The 16,046-nt window shown below is 42.4% G+C and overlaps 1 protein-coding gene across 3 annotated transcripts in view; it reads left to right on the top strand.

Moving 5' to 3' along the window:
• Positions 1–3,790: 3,790 nt before the first annotated feature.
• ADAMTSL4 (ADAMTS like 4) overlaps positions 3,791–16,046 on the top strand; it is a 113,887-nt gene continuing 101,631 nt past the window's right edge. For all 3 annotated transcript variants that reach the window (XM_072115102.1, XM_072115103.1, XM_072115104.1), the window contains exon 1: positions 3,791–4,215. The gene's annotated coding sequence lies outside the window, so the exon portion shown is untranslated. The remainder of the gene's footprint in view (positions 4,216–16,046) is intronic.

The following is a 16,046-nucleotide window of genomic DNA, read 5'->3' on the forward strand; positions in this document are numbered from 1 at the left end:
AGGGCCCACTGGCTCTAGCTATAGTACTTTATGCATTTAATTTTTCTGGAGGGCCACCTACCCGGTCCTCTGTTTTAAACAATTTTTGGGAGTGCCACATACAGGCACTCAATCTATTCAATTTTTCTGGAGGGCCACCTACCTGGTCCTCTGTTTTAAACAATTTTTGGGAGTGCCACATACAGGCACTCAATCTATTCCATTTTACTGGAGGGCCACCTACCTGCTCCTCTGGTTTGAAAAGTTTTTTGGACTGCCACATGCAGGCACTCAATCTATTCAATTTTTCTGGAGGGCCACCTACCCACTCCTCTGGTTTGAAAACTTTTTTGGACTGCCACATACAGGCACTCAATCTATTTCATTTTTCTGGAGGGCCACCTACCCGCTCCTCTGGTTTGAAAACTTTTTTGGACTGCCACATACAGGCACTCAATCTATTTCATTTTTCTGGAGGGCCACCTACCTGCTCCTCTGGTTTGAAAACTTTTTTGGACTGCCACATACAGGCACTATCCAAATTAAATTGTCTCCATAGCAGCCTCCACACGTTGTCTCCATTGCTACCTCCAAAAGTCGTCCATATAGCTGCCTCCATACATCGTCCCCTTATCAAACGAGGTGTGTCAGGCAGAAATTTGGGTTGTTTTCATGGATTCCACATCAAAGTTGTTAACTTTGTTTCCACCCTGCTGTGTTATCCACAAAATATACTGGCAAACTTTTATCATTTACCAATATTATTTCAGCGCTTCTTGCGCATCTGTTTACATTCCCCTCACCCGCCATATCCTAAACTTATAAGAACGCTACTACACTTGATCTTATACAAAAGGTTCTTAGAAGTGCTGTTTGGGGAGTAGCCTAGAGACAGGGGCTTGGATTGGCGAAAGCTCGCCTGGCAGCGGAGCGCCAGCTCCATGCCAAGATCCAACTAACATAGTTTTAACTGCAGCACCTTTAATCTACTACTAGTTCACTGCCTCCATACATGGTCCCCTTATCAAACGAGCTGTGTCAGGCAGAATTTTGGGTTGTTTTCATGGCTTCCATGTTAACTTTGTCGCCACCCTGCTGTGTAATCCACAAAATATACTGGCAAACTTTTATCATGTACCGATATTATTTGAGCGCTTCTTGCTCACCTCCTTTGGTTCCTCTCTGCCACCCATTGGTTTGAAGCCTGAGTCCATTTAGGGTATGTCGCCATGACACTCTCTAGCCTGCTGCCGCTGCCTCTGCATGCCGTCCCCTATAGTGTCAGGGTCAATTATTGGATGTTTTAGATGCTATCTAGCTTCATTCTGTCACTCTGTCATGGCCATGCTGTTGCCCATAATTTTGGCATAATGGTGCGATTAGGCAGCCTCAGAGGCATCCATGCATGCTGCCCCTGCTGTTTCCTGTCCATTTCCGTGGTGTTTCCATCCTTTTCTGAGGTTCCCAGGTGTTTGGCCAAGCTTCCCTGTGCAGAGCCTTGGTCCCCTTGAAAAATGCTCGAGTCTCCCATTGACTTCAATGGGGCTCGTTATTCGAGACGAGCACTCGAGCATCGGGAAAAGTTCGTCTCGAATAACGAGTACCCGAGCATTTTAGTGCTCGCTCATCTCTATTCACTTACCCATGGTATATATGGTGTGTAGAGTGGAAAACCCCGACGCGCGTTTCGCGTGCCACTGCTTCCTCAGGGGGCCTGTATGTGCCTTATGTAATTATTTAAAAGAAATTAGGTGTTGTAGTGATGGACTTTTCTGGACCTTTAGGAACGATCCAAACTAATTATCTGTAGATATTCACAAATGTTGTAAATTGTTCATTCTTTTTAAATATTAATTCTCAATAAAAAATGGAACTTTTAAAGAGGTGTTTGTGTGAGATTCGATCTGTGGGAACCGCTTTTCACTCTTGTGTCTTTTTGGATTGAGTTAAAATTTATGGAGTGGGTTCGATTAACTAAAAGTAGTGCGGAATCACTGTTTCCGTTCTGTGTTGATAATTTGGTTTTATGCTCATATACATGTTCACCTGTGTATTTCAATCAATTTAAAGGAACATCAAACTCCATATCCCCTCAGGCCCATCTCTCTAGGTGACCCCTGAATTCAGTATAGAAATAGTTAAATGCAGTGTTTTGGAGGGATCGCCCTGTCTGACAGCCTGGGGTATGTTTTGGTTCCCCTGAAGCCCCCCTTTCCTTCATTACTTCCTAGTTTTCGCTCAGTGAAGGTCCGCAGACCGCACTCACAGTAACTTCATTCACAGGATAAGTAGCAGGGGAGGGGGGGCTTGGAGGGGATTCCACAAAGCCCCTGATGAAAAGAGAAAGGTCAACACACGAGACCTGATCCAGAATATTCTGTTGCTTTTTTGTTTCTAAAACGGGAAGAGCCAGACGAGGGGCATACAGTATATTTGGGAGACATCCGACAATTGTCCCGTTATAATAGGGGCAACGAAGAACGAGGCAAATAATTTGTTTCCAATTTGTCATATAGAAAAATGGGGCATTTGAGGGGTCACTAAGACTAATACCTGTGGGGACACCGCAACCAATAGATGAGGAGTCATGTGGGAGCTGTGTCAGACAAGTTATGGGGGCAATGAATTTAGAAAAGAAACTAGTGTTTGCATCTAGGGGCTTATGTCCTCAACACATGCCTGTTGAGGGAACATTAGGGCTGACACATTATGGGGGGCACTGTGGCTGGCTCAGAGAGTAATAATTTAAGTGGGCACTGGGGCTCTATTATGATTCTATAGGTAGGGGGCACAGAGACGTGAGTAGGCGATGTGGCTGACACTTGAGGAGGACACTGATGCAGACATGTTACTGGTTAACATCTGCAAGGAGTTTGTATGTTCTCTCAGTGTTTGTGTGGGTTTCCTCCGGGTCCTCCGGTTTCCTCCCACACTCCAAAACATAATGGTAGGTTGAATAGATTGTGAGCCCCATTGGGGACAGGGACTGATCCGGCAAGCTCTGTGCAGCGTTGCGTAATCTGTGTGCGTTATATAAATAAAGGAATTATTATTATAAGGTGGCATAACATGTGACCCAATGTGCATGAAAAAATCTTAAAGTTTGTGAATCATGAGGGGAAGGGGGTCTTACATAGATTTTTTCATGCACATTGGGTCACATTTTATGCCACTTCAGAACATAATAATAATTCTTTATTAATATGCCCTGTCATTCTAAGATGCACTCACAGCCTGGCATCATGTTATTTCATCTAAACATTCATGCAATGCTTTAGTAATGCCACAGTGCCTACCCTCACATTGCTAGCCCACGAGGGACCTCCAGAAACAGACAAAAGTATTTCATCCAAAATATTCTCCAATAATAGGTGCCAACTACAGGAGAACATGCATAGTGCCGCTCACACAGTGACCAGAAAAGGGTAAAGTATAAGTAATACCAGGCAGAGAGAATCTGCTTTATAGTGCCAAAAACAAGCATAATGTGGCACATGCTTTATTAAGATAGCATGAGTGCCTGGCACTGGCCATGGGGCGCAATTCTCTCTCCAAACTCCTGTTTAGCCATGGATGTAGGTCTGGAGGGAGACATTACAATCCAGTGTTTGTATAATTGGCAGCACATGGCATTCCATAACAGAGCTCCTCACAAACTGGCATCAGCAGCTCCTAACATAGTGGCATGTCCAAAAACAAGGCTTACTCAGCAGTCAAGTCCAATAGTGATCAATACTTTGCAGACTCCTGTTAGTCAGCAGGAGGGGGTGTGTGAGGGGTGGAGGCTGGAGCACATGGAAGTCCAGGACCTCTGCTGGAGCTGTCAGAGGGAGGAGGAGAAGTGCTGCTGCTACATTCTAGTGTATAGGCTCAGAAGCCCACCACTCACAGTGGGCAGGGGGGAGAAGCATGGATGCAACTGGCAAGCTGCAGAATTAAGGATTGCATTCCAGAGGGGGGTGAAATTGATCAGGGAGACAGGAGAGGGAGGTGCCTTGGGCTTGGAGACTGACTCACAGTGGAGTTCAGCAGGATTGCGCTGGGAATGCAGAAGGACTTTCTTAGGGCAGGAGGTGAGAGGAGTGAGGGCTCAGGAGAGTGCAGGCACAAGGCTGGAGGTGTGTGAGGACATGCTGTGACCTATGCCAAGATTGCTCTTCCTATCAGGACAGTCACTTGGATACTAAAACTTTTTGCTACAAGAGGACACATCTGGGATCCCTCCCTGCACTGAAGGTAAGGACTTGGGATGTTTGTTCTTTTTTATGTTATTTGTTTCACTTTTTGATGTGTTAAACATTGTTATACTTTATTTCTTTGTAGTGGGTTATGTTACTATGTTTATGTGTTTATTAAGGTCTCTTAGTATATTATGTGATATGCTCATAGGATAATTGGCATCAGTTCTGCCATCTGCTCACTTAGTTATAGTGGAGATATCATTGTCTGCGGCTATATGCGTTATATTTTCATAAATTCTGCTATTCTTAATATATGTATGAGCTGATTTGGTAATGCTGTGATTGAATATTGCTAGCCAGAGACTATAGTGATGGGACATGAAGGTTGCGGCTGTGTTGGTGTTATGACAGGTGACATAACGTGACTGTGCCAGGACAGATATTTGACTGCATTTAACAGTAGAGACTGTGACCACCTTCAAAATGATCGCTATTTTTACATATTTTTTGCAAAAATAAAAAAATTGTACACTGGTCACAGTTATACTTGCAAGTTATAGCAACAAGTTGCAATGTGAGTGACGATGTGAATAAAGTCGCTGTGTGGTCCCATCCTATAGTAATTATATAATTTCATGACAACTGGTTGGAGACAAATTGCACAAATATTTGGGCATGTGGCTAGCTTAAAGGAGAGGTCAAGCTGTGACTCTAGCCCTTGAGAAACTACCACTCGTAGCATGTCCTAATTTTTGGGATTATAGGGGTTAAATTGATAAACCTGTGATCATTTTTGAATTATGGATCATTTAGCAATAGGCGATTGTCTTTAAACCAAAATGATCAAAAAGCTGTAATTTTCTATTAGACCAGAACGTTCATGGTGTGCAGAGGGTTGGCATTCTATAGGTTGTCCATTGAGCAACAAACTGAGTAAAGCAGAGGTCTTCAAGCTGTAGTGCAACTACAACTTCCAGCATGTCTGGCAGGATAGGACTGCATGTTTTGGCCCAATGTGTCACAGATTGGATCCAATTTTTATTTCAGCAATGCATTCTAGTCCGGAAACATCATGTAAGGTGGGCATGCCGACAGTGCCACAATCTGAGTTAGGGAGTAAGTCTTCTATTGCAGATACCTAACAGATAATTGATGATACTTCAAAGTGTCACTCATTACCCAGAAGTTGTAATAAAGAGATATAAAGTTTTATAAAGAGATATCTGCAGTTTTCTAATTATGGTGTCACAATAGCCGATAATATATCGCTCTGTATGATTAGATATCATATTCGGTATCATCCATTAAGCAGAATGTCATCTAGAAGATTGGATCTGCCTCTTATACCACTGCGGACAACAGACCACGCGTTTCAGTTTTTACTGAATCTTATGTTGAAGGTTGCGTTTTGTGAATGAATGAATGTTCTATAAAACCAGTGTCCATAAAATGTGATCCGCACCAGTAAACCTCAAAACTTCACCGTGGATGGAGCTGACGCGTTTGGCAGCCTCTGCTTGTGCCTTGTGTTCTGCAGCTGATAATTGTCCTGTCTAAAGTTAATATAGTGCTCACATCATGTACTCTCGTGTGTGTTTGACCTGCCTATGCAGAAGAGCTTATTTTGCTTCAACACTTCGAGCTTCTGATTAATGTGCTGACCAAACATGCAAATAATATTAAGATGCAAGATGAGAATAGTTGGAAGGGGTGAACCTGAGTTTTCGTCACACTTGGCTGGTGTTTGTATTGTTCCATTGTTTCTTCCTAGAATTGGGTAGTTGGCATCGTCTAGACTTCTCATGGCAAAGAGTTGGCCATCACTGCTGGATACATCCTTGGCATAGAAGATATTTCCGCTAGCTATTTAGTGGTCTTTAACTTAGAGATCTCAAGCTGCGGTAGTTGGAGACCACTTCTTTAGGCTGTAGACAATAGTAACTTTAAGGATACATCTAGACGGTGGTGTCCTGAGACTGTGGTTGCAGCATCTTGTAAATGCCAGTGGACTATCATTAGGCGCGAGGTAGTAGCATATTACTGCTGTTGACCACTAAGCCTTCGCAAAAGAAGAAAGAAATGTGTAAGTACTTTCCTATGAAATGTCCATGTAGTCCTTAAAACTAACTTGGAGGACGTGAGTGGAACGTTTCAAATTGACTTGGACACTACATTGTCTTTCTAAGATGACCTGCACTGATCCCCCATTGTAATCTTCTCCAAGAACATGGCCAGCATACATACATATATGAAAATCTGTCACTGATGGTCATGCTGAGTGGTCTTTTGGAGAGGTTTTACTGTATTTACTTTGTATAGGGTCATGTTCTGACAACTCATTCAGGATTTCCATGATCCAGGGACATTGCAGGCGTTGGTAGGTGAAATATGCTCCATAGCTCAGTGATTTCCTCATTCACAATATCCAGCACCCCCAAATCTGTGGGCTGGAGGTTAAGAGGTGACTGCATCCGAGACCAATTTTTCCACTCAAGTAGATTTAGCCTTTAAGTGATGGTTGTACTTTAACCTCGTTTACCTCGGGCCTACACTTTAAGGTCATGGAAATATCTGTAGGGTCACTAAGAAGAATGAACTATCTACAATGTGTTAGTATGTGATGCATGATCTGATAAGATAGTAGGCCATAAAGTTAACGTCAACTATTGGTTAATACACATGTGGACAGGTCTACAAGAACTTTGCTTGAGCTAGAAAGAGTTCCAAGAAACAATATATACATTGTGGTGTGGTCCATGCTAAACCAACTGCAGTACCCTATCAAAACAACATAAATGGTTACATGTTTTGTCAAAATTAAAGATTTTTTTGGTCAGTCTGGATTGATTGTCAGACCTCATGTTTGAATTTGACCAGACCTCCACGGTCTTTGTTGCATCTAGAGCTTGTTTTTGATGTCTTCAGTAAGTAACATTGAAAACAGGTCTAAGATTTTAATTCTCTTGGATCAGAGACCTGTAGGTAAGCTTATACTGACAAGTTACCTACCCTGGGGGTAGAGGAGGCGGGGTGGTAAGTGGCGTGTCTACTCTAAGTTTGTGGCTCCTAGAGAGTTATTTATTTCCTCAAGCCTCAGGTATCAAAATGTACAGATCTTCTGATGTCTGCAATACAGTCTTAGCATTCCTCCTAGTAAAATGGGTGACCATGGGGTCAAGCCTGACTCCTACTTATTCTATATCAGACCTTCAGCTTGGTGTATTGTTACTCTGGCCAAGGAAAGAAAATCTTTCTTGGCGTTAAGGTATGCTCACACTTTCAGATTTGACCTTTTATATCTTGGATTTTGGCTTGAAATGTCTGAAGATTAGTGGTGCAAGAACAAAATCTGGTTTTCATAGCGGGTCATCTACATCTATCTCAAGTCAAGAGCTAAGGCAAGGAAGGAAGCCCTGGTGGTGGCTTATTTTCTCATAAAGAGACCTAAAAGATCAGTTAAAATGTAGGGGGTTAATCCTTCCCTCCTCTTTCATCGTTAGTGAGACCTCCATTTGAATTTGATTGTTCCCCTTTCCAGCCAAAGTCATCGATCTTTGTTGACAAGATTTTTGAGGGTCTACTGGATTTTGGAAAATCCATAATAACCTAGGTTACATGAGGTCTACGTTTCTCATGCCAAGAAAGGAGTGTGAAAAGGGTCCATTTTGATTCTATATTTCCCTTTGGCTCACATAATCATAGTCGCCTTTGATTTTCACCCTGACATCTCCCTCAAGTTATGAATCAACGTACGACCATCTGACACAAATTGGTGCCAATCGAAGGACGATAGAGAGATATATTGAAGTGAGGGGGGCACAATTTTGCGATGTCGATATGACCTAAAAGGACCCTTTCAGTTATGTAGTGCAGCTACGGCTGACTTACTATGACCTGATGAGATCTTGATCTAAGAACATCTTGTTTGCTCATGATGCCAGGCAGTGCCGGGCAGTGGGCATACCTCCTGTGGGGTGCGTGGCATTCACTATAGATAAAAGTATGAAATGTTCCTAAATTAACAGCATTAATGGTGATAAACCGAAGCTGAGGGTGAAAGCTGATCCCAGCGTAATCTGGTGATTCCCCAGCTATCCCTGGCTGCAGCAGATGACACGGAGCAAGGTTTTCACACTACGCAGGATGAGCTCGGTGAGAGGATGATGTTGACTTGCCAAATACCAGAGGAGATGACTCCTGTCACAAAGCAAATATAGGCTTCCCGACAACCCTTCTTTAAGGGCATTTACACCTAATTTTTGTGCGGATGCAGAATTGTGGAATTGGAGGTGGTTTTTATTGAAATGTACCCATAATGCATAATTCATGCTGAGAAAATACAACACCATATTTTTCGGCCTGGTGCCATATTAAAGCCTTTTTATTGGATATTAAGTAATGTAAGATTTACTGGTGACAAAATTCTGTCTCGGAGTGTCCCAAATTATTGTGTTTTAGATTTTTTTGTATTTTATGATGTCATTGAAAAATTCCCAATTTTGGATATTTAGGTAACAAATTATGCCCAAATTGTGCTGTATGTGGCATAAGCTTTAGGTAGAGTTTTTAAAAGTAACATGCCTAGAATAAGGGATATCGTTCTAATAAGTCATGAAATGTGCACCAAATTTTCAATGTGTCTTCATTTTTTAGTGCAAAATAATACACATTTACATGCCACGAGGTGGTGTAAAGAAATGTCATTAGATGGTCAGTGTTTTATTAAAATCTCCACAGTTTGTATAAAAGAGCATTCTGGGTCTTGTAGTGCAGGCCAGGTCGCCCATGTCTGAGTGTTATTCACATTGCTGGATCAGTGCCAAGCTGTTCATGTAGAAACCTATTCTGACAGACATGTCTCCCAAGCTGAGGCGTTCATGTGTTTACTGTGCTGTGTGTGGTTTCTATAGCTGACAGGACTGTTATCACTGTACGGCACAGCCTTTGTGTCCACTTTCTGGCAGCCATCTTGACTGAAATGATGAAATTTGTCTTCACGCAGCATGTTATGGTTATACAGGTGATGTGAGGGAGCTGCATATAGCGACCAATCAGGTGTCAGATTTCATTTTAAAAACAAGCTTAGGAAATTGAGAACTGGATTGTCATTGGCTGCAATCGTCTACTTCATTGATCCCATTCACTGATGAGGCAGCCATTTTGTGATCTAAAACAATGGTCTCCTGTATAATAAACTGTGTTGAAACAATTAGTATTAATATAATAGTAGTGCCCCATATCATACTTCCAGTCACTGTGCCCTATACAATAGTGTTTAATAATAATACTACATACTGGCAGTCATATTAGTTGCTCATAGAATATTACTATTGGAATAATATCAATCATAGTAGTACCTCACTAGTATAATGCCAGTCATGGCAGTGCCCAATTGTAATAATACCATAGCAGTCATAGCAGTGACCCATATACTGGTGTTCAGCAATAATACTTCTTGCCTAATCTACATCTACATATATATTAGTGGAGGTCATCATATTGGTTTATAGATTAATTCCAGTTATACTAGTGCCCAATAGAACAACAGTAATTCTATTGCCCCATTGAATATGGTACCCCACTAGTATAATGCCAGTCACAGTGGTGCCCTGTTGGAATAATGCCAGTCATAGATAGAGCTTAATTTGTAGTACCCCATAGTATAATAGTAGTTCCCCTTGGAGTAGGGTGATTTATAGAAGTGACATGTGTGTCATTCCTAGAAGTGCCCCATAAAATAATTCCAGTTATTGTAGTTCCCTAAAGAATATTGACATTATTTATGATGTCCCATAGAATAATGGAATTAATAGTGGTGCCCTATTGAATAATGGCAGTAATACTGGTGCACTGTAAAATAATGTCAGTAATAGTGGTGGCCCATGCAATAATGACAGTAATACAGGTGCCCTATTTTAATAATACCAGTAATAAAGGTTCCCCATGGAATAATGCCAGTAATAGTGGTGGCCCATGTAATAATACCAGCAATAAAGGTGCCCCATGGAATACTGCTAGTAATAAAGCTGCCCCATGGAATAATGCCAGTAATACTGGTGCCCCACAATATACTGTCAGTAATAGAGGCGCCTCGTGATATAATGCCAGAAATAAAGGTGCCCCATGAAATAATACAAGTATTAGTGGTGCCCCATGATATAATGCCAGAAATAAAGGTGCCCCATGGAATAATACCAGTTATAGGGGTGCCCTAGGATATACCGTAATAAACGTGCCCCATGGAATATTACCAGTAATAGTGGTGCCCTATGATATAATAAAGGTGCCCCATGGAATAATACCAGTAATAGTGGTGCCCCATGATATAATGCCAGTAATGAAGGTGGAACAATGCCAGTGGTGGTGGTTGGGGGGGGCTTGTATATGAGCTCTCCTATGGACAAATGGCTATTAAAACATTAGTCTCCTAAAATATTTGGATTAGATTTGACATGGTGCTTTAAGCTGCTCCATTGGCACATTACAGACTGTAGGGGGCAGCTGAAGGGTCCCTTATTTTACACAACCTATAATGTGGTATTGTCACAGATGTGGAACCTCCATCTTCCTTTATAGAGATATCACAAAGCGCGAATGTTTACTAACAAAGTGACACACACATGGAGTTATGAACTTGGAAGCACTCCATGAATTACTCATGCCAGGAACTCCTGGAATAGCTGGAAGGTCAAAGGAAGGCCCAGTACAATATTATCAGGGTGGCGGCATGGGTTGGAAAAGCCTCCTGCATGGACACAGGAGAGCTACAGGAGACATGCACAGAACATATCTGTAATAGATTACCGTGTCCTGCCCCACATAAATCACCCCACATAAATCACTTCTGTCCTTTTTCATTGCTACATACCAGATCATGATGTTTATGATTATCATGGGGACATCACTCATGTATCCCAAGTATTCACATTGTCTACATGTAAATCCATCCAGGTGGAGACTACCACAGGCTCATGAAGTATGGCCACTGACGTGTGAGTATATGGGTTCTCAACTATTCCCTCTCATTTTGGGGTAATGAATGATAAAAATCCTGAATTTCAACACCCAGTTCTTTTATTCTCTGGGAACATAAGCCATTACTAGACGTGTCCTCCATGAGTTTTAAGACACACTTGTTTGAGCCTTACCTAGTTGTGCATGGGGTTCGCGACTATCATTTGTTGGCCAAACTAACGATTCAAGTTTTATGGAAACCTATAGCGTCTACAGGTTGGGTGATAAGAGTCTGATCTCTTGTTGTTTGACCACTGGGACTCCTAGTGATCAGAAGAACATTGGTCTTCAAGTGTACCATGTTGATGGACCTCTTTCCAGTTCTCTTGATCACTGTTGGTCACAGTGGTGAAATCCTCAAAAATAAGATATTTATCATAAATGTACCTTTAACAAATAGTCAATAGTCAGTTTGACCTCCTCTAAAACTGTTCCAAATCCACATTTCTGTAGGTTCACTGCTTCAATCCTTAAAATTACTTAGATTTATTTTTTTCTACATTTAATCAAAAATGGGTGCCCATATTATTATGTTGTCAACTTGTGCCCTCACAACCATTCACACTCCAGGGCTATTGAGTCAATAACTTTACCCCCTCACTTACTTTTAAAGTTCCTTTGGAGGAGTCTTGGGAACGTTCCTGATATGATTAACCAGGATGGGGTCACCTCTAAGGGCCCCATTGCAACCACATGGTCTTCATGCACTATGTATGCCCTTTCTCTCTCATCAATGAATGCCCTGTAGCTATAAATTTCTCTAGGTTGGGCATTGTTGGTGGCATATTGTTCTAACCCAAACAAAAGAAACCAGAGATAAGCGGGCATGAAGCCCAGAACCGTGATCCTGACACCCAGGTTGTAACAGTAATAAATCTTTAACATCCTGAAGGAACGTCTCTGTCCTCGATTGCCTGTGCAGAAGCTCTTCTGACCTTACCTGCACCCTCATGAATGGTCCTACAGGTTATAGTCTGGTGGATGAGTCACTCCTGGAACTGTCCAAAATTGGATCGGCTCCCTAAATTTCAAGGAAACTGATTTACTTAGAGCTTTTACTACTGTTGACAGTGCAGGATGCCAGGTACTGGAGTCATAGGTGGCCTCCTGATCAGCAGCCTTCATTTACTTCTACACATTGCTTGTATTTAACCCTTTCCATGCAGCTAGCATCTGGTTTTCTTCTATGATTTCGGCTTTTTATGGGCTGTTACAGCTTTATGCTTTAGGGATGGACGGTTCTGCCCGTATTGTTCATCTACAAGAATGCATTCCATGTGTCTTATAGTTGCGTCAAGAGGAATTGGAAGGTCTAGGCAGGACATATGGAAGAGATTATATTGGAAGAGCGTGGCCATTAGTTTTATTATTTTTCCTCTTGTGTCAAACTAAAACCTGTGTCTTGTGATTGGTTAACTATTTACTGTACATGTAGGATGGGATGGGGTGTAAAATCAATAGATTATGAGTAAAAGATAAGAATTATGTAACATTAGCTATATGTAACATTTCTGATGTATTGTAGTCATTGGACTACTTTATGCAATTAGAAAGAGAGGATTACATTTTCTTTCTGAAACAGCGCCACTCTTGACTCAAGTCTATGCCTGGTACTTCCTCTCATTTAAAGGAAATCTACAAATCAGTCAAGCATGATAAACTGGGGACACTTACTCATGGTCTCCTTTTTTCTAAATTACATTTTTAGAATTATGCTAATGAACTTGAAGGGCTCCTGGGAGTGTTACCAAAGCCTCTCCTTGCTGCCGATTCACAGGCTGTTACATTGTGCAGGAGCACTTCCCTCTTCCCACTGTGTGCTGCAACTTCCTCTGCTGCAATGAGGGTAAATCCAGCAGAGGAAAGGGGAAGTGCTGTTTTCTGTCTATCCTAGTAGTAGTGTGTATTGTGGTCAGAATAATCAGGACTCTCACTTCTTCTACTGGGTAATCAAGGCTCTCCCTTATTCTCCAAGTTGCCCTTTAGGTGGGATAATTAGGACTCACTGAGCTCAGTATTTTGGACTCTTACTGTCTCTCCTAGGATGTATATAGCGAAGGTACCGCACTCTTAATGATGATGTGGTGCTCCAAGTGTAGGGTTCTCAGTCCAATTATAACAATTAAAGACAGATTATTTGGCACACACTTGTGTGTGCCAAATAATCTGTCTTTAATTGTCTCTACTAGAAGTCCTGTAGACATAGTAATCAGGACTATCACTGCCTCTCCTAGGAGTCCTGTGGACAGAGTAATCAGGACTCTCGCTGTCTCTCCTAGGAGTCCTATAGACATAGTAATCAGGACTATCACTGCCTCTCCTAGGAGTCCTGTGGACAGAGTAATCAGGACTCTCACTGTCTCTCCTCGGAGTCCTATAGACATAGTAATCAGGACTATCACTGTCTCTCCTAGGAGTCCTATAGACATAGTAATCAGGACTCTCGCTGTCTCTCCTAGGAGTCCTATAGACATAGTAATCAGGACTCCCACTATCTCTCCCAGGAGTCCTATAGACATAGTAATCAGGACTCTCAATGTCTTTCCTAGGAGTCCTGTGGACAGAGTAATCAGGACTCTCAATGTCTCTCCAAGGAGTCCTATAGACATAGTAATCAGGACTCTCACTGCCTCTCCTCGGAGTCCTATAGACATAGTAATCAGGACTATCACTGTCTCTCCTAGGAGTCCTATAGACATAGTAATCAGGACTCTCGCTGTCTCTCCTAGGAGTCCTATAGACATAGTAATCAGGACTCTCAATGTCTTTCCTAGGAGTCCTGTAGACAGAGTAATCAGGACTCTCGCTGTCTCTCCTAGGAGTCCTATAGACATAGTAATCAGGACTTTCACTGTCTCTCCTAGGAGTCCTGTGGACAGAGTAATCAGGACTCTCACTGCCTCTCCTAGGAGTCCTATAGACATAGTAATCAGGACTCTCACTGTCTCTTCTAGGAGTCCTATAGACATAGTAATCAGGACTCTCACTGTCTCTCCCAGGAGTCCTATAGACATAGTAATCAGGACTATCACTGCCTCTCCTAGGAGTCCTGTGGACAGAGTAATCAGGACTCTCACTGTCTCTCCTAGGAGTCCTGTAGACAGAGTAATCAGGACTCTCACTGCCTCTCCTAGGAGTCCTATAGACATAGTAATCAGGACTCTCAATGCCTTTCCTAGGAGTCCTGTGGACAGAGTAATCAGGACTCTCACTGTCTCTCCTAGGAGTCCTATAGACATAGTAATCAGGACTTTCACTGTCTCTCCTAGGAGTCCTATAGACATAGTAATCAGGACTCTCACTGTCTCTTCTAGGAGTCCTATAGACATAGTAGTCAGGACTCTCACTGTCTCTCCTAGGAGTCCTATAGACATAGTAATCAGGACTCTCAATGCCTTTCCTAGGAGTCCTGTGGACAGAGTAATCAGGACTCTCACTGTCTCTCCTAGGAGTCCCATAGACATAGTAATCAGGACTCTCAATGTATCTCCTAGGAGTCCTATATACATAGTAATCAGGACTCTCACTGTCTCTCCTAGGAGTCCTATAGACATAGTAATCAGGACTCCCACTATCTCTCCCAGGAGTCCTATAGACATAGTAATCAGGACTCTCAATGTCTTTCCTAGGAGTCCTGTGGACAGAGTAATCAGGACTCTCAATGTCTCTCCAAGGAGTCCTATAGACATAGTAATCAGGACTCTCACTGCCTCTCCTAGGAGTCCTATAGACATAGTAATCAGGACTCTCACTGCCTCTCCTAGGAGTCCTATAGACATAGTAATCAGGACTCTCAATGTATCTCCTAGGAGTCCTATATACATAGTAATCAGGACTCTCACTGCCTCTCCTAGGAGTCCTATAGACATAGTAATCAGGACTCCCACTCTCTCTCCCAGGAGTCCTATAGACATAGTAATCAGGACTCTCAATGTCTTTCCTAGGAGTCCTGTGGACAGAGTAATCAGGACTCTCAATGTCTCTCCTAGGAGTCCTATAGACATAGTAATCAGGACTCTCAATCTCCCTCCCAGGAGTCCTATAGACATAGTACTCAATTTTTCTCCTAGGTGTCCTGAGGGTGGGATAATCAGGACTCACATTATAAGCCAACAAAAAGTGCACAATAATTTTTTTTCTATACCCGGAACTGTCCCTTTAATAAACCCCCTATTTACATACAGAATGCATACTTAGTGTCTGGATTAGTATTTCCCATGTGGGAGTAGTGTGACTTCCCAGGACATGTCATTGTACTCTATAGTGTTTTATAGGGTTGGGCCTCGGTGTCTCCGGGTATTACGGCCAGTGGCACATTCTTCAGTGAAATGCGATTAGTGGACTTTGCTCCAAAATGATTAATACTGAGGCCAAGAGGCGCGTGTTACCTCATCCTGGAACCACGCGCAATCATGTGAGCTCATTTTAGGCAGAATAAAGGACACATGATATTAATGTCCTCACATACTCCGTCCTGGCGTCCAGAAGGCGATTCACTACGAGGCCTGTGATAGAGAGTGGAAGCATCAGATCACTTGGCCATTAACACAATATTACAGAATCCAGTTCTCCTAGTGAACCAGTACGAAGCAAAACAAATGAGCCTGGTCCCTCACCAAGCAGCTGCTGCAGCTGTCAGCCCAAAAGGTGCCACATTCCCTGGAAGGGCGTATAATAAACATAAAGGCCTCTATAAATTCAGTCACGTTCATGATAAATCCGTCATGATAAACCAGGGTCATTACTCATAGATCCAGGCACAGTGTCTGTGGTAATCTTCTTTGTTATCCATGGCCTACTACCTTCTAAAATCAACTTCTAAAATGATGCTAAAGAGCCAGAAGGACTATCCTAGCCCCTCCGTGTTGTAGT

This window comes from Engystomops pustulosus, chromosome 7, assembly GCF_040894005.1.
Source record: "Engystomops pustulosus chromosome 7, aEngPut4.maternal, whole genome shotgun sequence".
Classification (NCBI taxonomy): Eukaryota; Metazoa; Chordata; class Amphibia; order Anura; family Leptodactylidae; genus Engystomops; species Engystomops pustulosus.